Source organism: Lepisosteus platostomus, chromosome 16 (genome assembly GCF_059453375.1).
Source record: "Lepisosteus platostomus isolate fLepPlt1 chromosome 16, fLepPlt1.hap1, whole genome shotgun sequence".
Lineage (NCBI taxonomy): Eukaryota > Metazoa > Chordata > Actinopteri > Semionotiformes > Lepisosteidae > Lepisosteus > Lepisosteus platostomus.
The window spans coordinates 5,649,021-5,655,612 of record NC_142626.1 but is presented as its reverse complement, the minus strand read 5'-3'; the positions used below and the strand labels follow the sequence as shown (position 1 = coordinate 5,655,612).

General features: G+C 37.5%; 1 protein-coding gene across 1 annotated transcript in view; it reads left to right on the top strand.

Annotated features, from left to right (window-relative positions):
- LOC148646745 (NACHT, LRR and PYD domains-containing protein 3-like) overlaps positions 1-6,592 on the top strand; it is a 2,700,574-nt gene that overhangs the window by 1,504,437 nt on the left and 1,189,545 nt on the right. The gene's annotated exons all lie outside the window — the stretch shown is intronic.

Below are 6,592 nucleotides of genomic sequence, written 5' to 3'. Positions count from 1 at the left end.
GTTGTGTATATTATCAAATACAGTGATAGATAAGATAAGATCACTTTATTGGCCATATACAATTTCCTGCATTAGGAATTCATCTTCTTGCATACCCCAGCTTGCTCTCCATGAAACAGACAGGGAGAGAAGCTTGGGGTTAGAGCACCAGGTTAGCCATTGTACAGTACAGCACCCCTGGAGTAGTTGGGGTTAAGGGCCTTGCTCAGGGGCCCAACAGAGTAGGATTTCTCTGCCAACTGTGGATTTGAACCAGCAACCTTCCAGCCACAGGCACAGATCCTTAGCCACAGTGCCACCGCTCCTCAGTGTATACTAGTACACACTAGAACCTCAATAATATTGTTGAAGTTAGTTCATATTTAGGCCTTTTACACTAGCAGTTTACCGTAATGTGTCCTGTACATACTCACCTGTCTCAGATGTTCCTCAGTGTGGAGATGTATACTAGTCCAACTGTTCCACACAGAGTATTTATACATCTGGAGGCTGCAGTGCTCTCCATATTTACATACAATGTTCATGTCTACAGTTGACGGCAAGATAAAAGGCCAAGGTCCGTGGCTGGAAGCCAGCATTTCATTTGAAACATAACCTCGATTCCACCGAAATATGTGACAAAAAAGACAAGCCTAGTTTGAGAAGTATTTCCTGTTTCATCTTTTATTTTTCTCTGTTACAAACTGTCAATTAAAGATTAACCTCAATGTTATCCCAGATAAATATGTATTTTAAAATCTTTTACAGATGATTCTTCTAAATATTAACTTAATTAAAGGTACAGTTACTGATAAAACAGAACACAACCTAATTGTACACATACAGTAGGTATTACAATGATGCTGTTGATTTAACAGTTAGTCCAAATATGTAACTGAGAGCCCAGGTGGCACAAAAAAATAGAACTCAGTAGGTTTTAAAGGAATTAAGTCTGAGTCTTCTGACTTGGACCACATATCCCCAATCTTTGTTCATATCAGTAAAACGTTGCCAGTAACTTGATTGTGACAGCAGTTAGCTAATTAAAATAATATACGATTAAAACTGGCCGCACCAATAGCCATGTTTTCAGCTCCAAACTGTCCAGTGGTGTCCTCAGCTGTCCACACAACAGTGACCACTGCAATGTCCCAAACACCTGAGAGCCTGTTCAGATCCACTTCACCCTCTGATAATTAGCTGGCTGGGTCTCTTTAGGGCTCACAAACAGGATGACAACAAACAGCATAGGGGTTCCACAGTGTTCATGTTCTTCTGCTGCAGATACAAGAATCACAGCAGTGGCAGTTTCACTGAATATCAACAATATAAAAAGAAAAAAAAATCTCATTATGTGTTTTAACTTCTGAAACTTTAAAGGCATTTTGTCAAAGCACAGACTGAGCCCTGTACCCCTCATATCACTTCCTCAGACCTTGATCAGTTGTGTCATTACCAGCTGTGACCAGGATTCCTCAGTAAACACTCAAATGGCATCCTAAATGGCCTGGTGCTGGTGCTCAATAAGCAGATGGAGTTAAGTCAGACTAGTTATACACAGTAGTTCAGTAGTGACCCCAGGCAGTACCCAAAACCTGGCAGTAAAATCAGTGAAAAATCATCACTCAAAGTGCTGCCTGTCCCCTATTTATTTTAGAAAATTTTGAATTTGTTTATTGTGGGGTCCTCAGGCTAACAATGTTCTCTCCTACTTTGGTAATACATATCCAGTTCATTAATGATTCCATACTGGTAGGGTTAAAAGTTATTGAAAGAGCACCTCAACCAACTCATAGTGTAAACATTTCCTAACACTGCTATAGAATAGATAGTATTGTAGGTAAATCTGTAGTGTTATTCAGTTTATTTCTTTCCATTTTTAGCTGAAGCACAGATACATAGAACACCAAATGAACTCTGCAGATGTTTATTGTTAGTATGGATGTGCATCCAGAAATGGATTTTATGTATAATTTATTTTCAAACAACCATTTAAATATATAATATAACGTAGTATATATTATATAACATAGTATTTATAAGTGTGTTAATTTAATATTTATCTTCAAGCAGTTTCTATTTGTAGTACAAATTTGCCTTGCAAAATAATTCATCCTATTGCAAAGTCTGTGCATTTTGTTTTGTCCAAGATTGAAATCATGATGCATTGGGCTTTGTGTTTTTTAATCTTAACAGTCTACTCTAGTTACCCTTTTTGTAAATAAAAAAATACAAAGAATGCTGAAATTAATATATTTTTAAAGAAAATTAGAAGATTCTCTTTTGCTTAATACATAGTAACATTCTGGGGTTTTCTGGGTGACCAGAATGTTAGGCCTCTGAAACGCCTTGTTTGTAAATACTGTACATAAAGTAACTTTGTTTGTTGTATGTTCTGTGTAGTGTAGCTTGTATTTTGCAATTATAATAAATATTTTTTTTTAACCAAGTGTGCAGGGATTATCACTCCTCTGAACAAAGGTGTGCCGGAGAACAAATAATTCATGTGCCTCTAATTATACCAGCCACTTGGGTTTATTGCTAGAAATCACTTAAAAGTTGGGGGTTATGAATAATTATTTCACTGATTGACTAAACTGCTCGGTCAATTGCTGATTTTCACCAGTTTTGTAACTCCCCATTTGTAACAATACTAACTGCTAAAGAGCTACAGTACTTCCCAGGAAGAATAATTAAAATTCCAAAAGATAAACATCCTCAGGACAAATAAGAGCTGTTTGCTCTTTGATCTCACTTACAGGTTATGTTTTCTTTAAAAAGAAATATGAACAGCGGCTTGAGTCAATGCCCTCGAGAGGAGAACAGAGGTAGTGGTGTGAGATCAGCTTGGCAATTTTGTAGGCAATAAATGTGCTCCAAAGCAAAGGGAGAGAAGAAACAAAAATGCATGCTTGGAGTGTTTGAATTACAGGCGCTTTGAGAGAGCAGAGAAAAATGTGCCTTAGCTCTGGAGCTCTTAGTGAGGTTGGGCGAATGTACACCTTGTGGCAGAGTGAAGAATTCTTATAGAGGCGCCGAAATTGCAGTCTCGCGCAGCTGTGAAAGGATAGAAAAAAGGAAAATAACATTGGGCTTACAGCAGAACTTTAAGAGAAAAACAAAATTATGCTTTGCTGTGCCACAGGAGCACATAAGGTCTAGCTGGCTGTTCTTCCTGTAAAAATGTCTTATGCCAGAAATGTCAACACATGTCAACATTTTAATATGCAATATACCTAAAAAAGATGTGGCAGACTATACTATTAACCAGAAATATAGTATAAAACTACAAATATAAATTAAAATATAATCCTACAGCTTTACTTTATGGAACTTTAGGCCACAAAACATTCCCTCCACCCCACGGCTAGTTTTTAGAATATAGGACATGACCGCTACGAGAGAAAAAATGTATTTTTAGAACACACTAAATCCCTTAATTGTGTGACAGGGCTCCGCGACATTAAACATGTTACAGAAAGTCATCATTCTTTGTGTGAAATCTAGACAGAGTAGAATTCTCCCACAGGAAGAAACACAGTCTTTAGCATAATGGAGTTTGTGTAAGAAGCAGCACTGTATGGTTCCCAGAACCACAAGCCATCATGATTGAATCTTAATGGAGGCGGAGAAGAGCAACTGTACACCTGTCAGAACTGAGCTTTTAGTTGTTGGTAACTAAGAAAACCTAGCATGCAGTGTCTTAAAATAACATTCATCTCTTTCCTATAATGTCCTGTTTTGTTGAATTACAGATAATGTGTACACATTTTTAAAGTGAATATATTTAAACAAACCATGAATACTCAAACTGACAAATTCTGCAAAAGTGAAAATATGTTGTGCATATGTATTCAGCCTCCTGAGTCAATATTTGGTGGAAACACCTTTAGCCACAGTAACTACTATTATCTGGTTTGGATAAGTGCCTACCAGCTTTGTTCAATGGGATAATGCAATTTTCACCTATTTTTCCTGTTCCTGCCAAATATGTTTTGCTCATGAGAAAACATGTCTTCCATTTTTGAAATTCTTTCGCCTGTACACACCTATTCCCAGAATAAATCAGAAGCAAACTACAAAGACAGCATGGGGAGACATGATTGAAAAATGTTTCCTTATTCCGTGGAAGAGGTCTGCAAGAGTGAAAGAATGCACATTCTTATTTATTAACTTACTGTAGTTTAGCTCTGTCAAGTTAATCAACTAAAATCATCAGTTCTTGCCACCAATTTTCATTCAAAGTCAGGGTCTAGGTCACTCAAAGACATATACTTTCTTATTCCTAAATCACTCCAGTGTTTTCCTGTGTCTTTCAAGGCATTCTCCTTCTAAAAGGTGACTTTTCATCCCAGTTTTAGGTCATCAGCTAAAAACCTGAAAAGTTTATTTTTTTTCTTTTTGATTTGTCAATACTATGTACCATTCACTCACTCATTTTCAGTAACCTCTTACCAATTCAGGGGCATGGTGGCTTGGAGACTATCCCAGGAAGCACTGGGAGCAAGGTTGAAATCACCCTGTATGGGACACACACAGACACAAACACAGACACACGTACTCCAGAGCCAATTTTCCCATAACCTGCCAGCATGTCTTCAGACATCCATACATATTGCATCCCAGAAATTGAATTTAACGCCCCAGCTCTCTGAGGCAGCAATGTTAGCCATTGTGCTAGCTTGCCACCCTTGTACTTTTCATTTCCCATTCAGTTTTGACAACCATCCCTGCTGATCAGAAGCAGACCCTTAACATTGTGTTGTCACCACCATGCTTGACAGTAATGATGGTAATAACTAGTTTATGCGCTGTAGGGGTTTGAGGCAATAGTGTATTCTGAAATCATATGAGACATTATTACTGCATACAGGGAGAGATCATTAAACTAATTGTGTGGCTCATCAAAGTATAGCAATATCTGTACACTTGTTATAGAACATAAATAAACATATAAAGCATATATAATATTGTGTTGCACTACTCTAGTCCTAAAGAAAGAGTCTGGGATAAATATTTTTCATTTGAAATGTCTGTCTGCTGGTGGGCTGAGAGAAAAGTAAACACAGATGATCAAAGGGGATCTGGTAATTAACATCTCTCTGAGTGAATGAGAGAACACTCAAAAACACAAAGAGGTGTGACACAGAAAGAAACACAGAAACAGAAGACAGAGAGAAGAAATAAAAGCATCAGCTTTTTCTTCCTTTGGTTTGGCAGTGCAAGAGGACCTTTCTCTGATCGGTCTTACAGACCAGAATCATTCTGGCTAAATAAATTGAACATGGTTAGCCAGAAAGTGCTATCCTATTTATTTTAGGAAATTTAGATTTTATTTATTGTGAAATCCTCAAGCTAAAAAGCTCTCCTAATTTGGGGATGTATTTTTAGATTAGGCAGATAGATACTCATGCACTATTGGGCATCCTTGTTGTAGGAAGGGATATTTAGTCTTGGGTAGTACTCTTGTATTTACATGTGTATTTAGGACATTACTCTTGTTGGCCTCTCAAGATACTATATACTGATAGATGGCAAAGGAAAATCAACTGAAATAAAAATAAATACAATTGAAGGAAGTACAGATGCAGCCATTCAAAATGGGTGGGGTATTTCGCGGCATACCGCAGTGGGCTTGTCGCGGTGTCACGCGGTATCACGCGGTTAATCGTGTCATTTGACGTCATGCCGGAAAGTATCCGGCATCACCTTGTAAAACCGCCAGGGGGAGCTTCACCTCTCATGTACAGCATTTGAGCTTTTAATTTTGAACTGTGTATTACAGCATGTTAATCATCAGTCATTAAAATGTTGGTATATTTTATGAAAGCAAGATTGCTCAGTTGGACAAAAGTACACAACCTACCTTTATCAGAAATATTTATGCATCAAAGCCTTTACTGAAGATATTACTAATAGTATTAATAATGAATGACTTTGGACAAGCTGTATACTCAAAGTATAATTTCTTTAGCACATTTGTACAAGCACTTGGAATCTGTCCAAGCCATACTTTGTCAGTCATTTTGTTTTACTTCAACGGGCATAAAAACTCCCTTGCTTTTAACAGGGCGTTTCATAATTTCTAACTATGAAAATGATTTAAAATGCGACACTTATCATTCAACTAGAGCTCAAAATATCACAAGGATCCTCAAGAGCACAGCAAAGACTGTATTAAAAGATACTTGTATGAGATACATGAGAATCCAGGCTTTTTTATCAACGCTTTCTTTTCCGTATACCAGATTTTATGGAACCACTTCAGAAGGGTGTCAGCCAGTCAGATTCCAGGAATCGGTACTTTAAAGGAAAAATACACACCGGTATTTCATTTCTCCCTAACGATTTTAAGCATCGAAGTATTTAACTAGCATGTGAAATAGCATGTGAAAAAGTGGTAGTTTTAAGCTTTTCTGCTAATATAATATGGAATCGCGTATCTAAAGAATTTAATAACGATATGATTATATTCGTGTACTGCGACAGGGCTGTGTAGGGCTGTTTCGCCTCTCTCTTCATGCGACTTCCCTTGTAGCCCACTGGTCTACGTACCAGATTATCAACTCATGGGTTCTGTGTTCAAATCCAGCTGGTGCTGGTCTTTTCTTTT